Here is a 1281-nt window from a genome sequence, read left to right as displayed (position 1 = left end):
GTGTTCATGTTTAACCTTTCTGTGAAATGTCTTAAGATTAAAAACAGAACTATGTTTCTCTCTCTCTCTCTCTCTCTCTCTCTCTCTCTCTCTCTCTCTCTCTCACACACACACACACACACACACACACACACACCTTTTCTCTACATCACAACAAACTCCTTTATGGTGCCTTGAACTTGCTGCATGTGCAGGCGATAGGAACCATCTTCCCCCACGACAAGAGACAGAAGCAAGCTCCCAACTTTCCTAGTGTCAGGTCCACATGGAGACTGTCACAGTCTATTAACTGGCTTTAATACAGATGTGTTTCTAACAGGATTGATGAATCCTATACACCAGTTACATGAGGTGAAAACAATTCCTTCTCAAAAACACAAGACATGTATTTGGAAACGCAACCATGAGCTCCAATCACACACTTCAATATTAACAAAGCCTATCCTTCAGCAAGCTTATTGTCCTGGGGCAAACACCCGACAGCAGGGGCTGCAAAACCATGGCGTGTCATCAGCAAGGACAGCGACAGCCTGCTGAAGTGAGAACTTCAGGAGCCTGGCACTGATTAATATCCCTCATACTTCCTTCCAAGAGAGACCCCCCGCCCCGCCTGGGAGAGTGAGTTTCAGACAGCGCAGTTAATACAGGAGTGTTTCCTGAGGGCCAGCTGGGTCTCTATACAAGGCTCAGGGCACGGCGGGGAGGATGAAGGGGGAAAAAGGCAAAATGTGCAGTCTCAATTTAGAAACCATAAAGGAGCCATGCTTGGTTAGGAGACGAAAACTGCCCCTGATTTTGACGTAAAGAACACGGTCCTCTTTTGGAAGTCAAAAGGGGCAGACAGGCCTGGAGGGGGGACTAGTATGCTAACGAGAAACCTTTGCTCCTGACAAGTGTCCTTCACACACCTTGGAGGAAGATTCATCAGACTGAAGAGGATGATAGAGAAAAGCCACAAAATAAATCAGCCAAAACAAACCCTTTCTCCTTAAGCTGTGTCCCACCCTGTATTTGTTCAATGCAATGAAAAAAGGAAGCACGTAAAAACATCTGTCACGGGGGTCAATTGTACTGGCTAGTTTTGTGTCAACTTGACACAACTGGAGTTATCACAGAGAAAGGAGCTTCAATTGAGGAAATGCCTCCATGAGATCCAACTGTAAGGCATTTTCTCAATTAGTGATCAAGGGGGAAAGGCCCCTCATGGGTGGGACCATCTCTGGGCTGGTAGTCTTGGGTTCTATAAGAGAGCAGGCTGAGCAAGCCAGGGGAAGCAAGCCA

The sequence above is a fragment of the Mus caroli genome, chromosome 11 (assembly GCF_900094665.2).
Source record: "Mus caroli chromosome 11, CAROLI_EIJ_v1.1, whole genome shotgun sequence".
In the NCBI taxonomy this organism is placed as follows: Eukaryota; Metazoa; Chordata; class Mammalia; order Rodentia; family Muridae; genus Mus; species Mus caroli.
The sequence above is the reverse complement of the archived record's forward strand: the minus strand, read 5'-3'. Positions refer to the sequence as shown.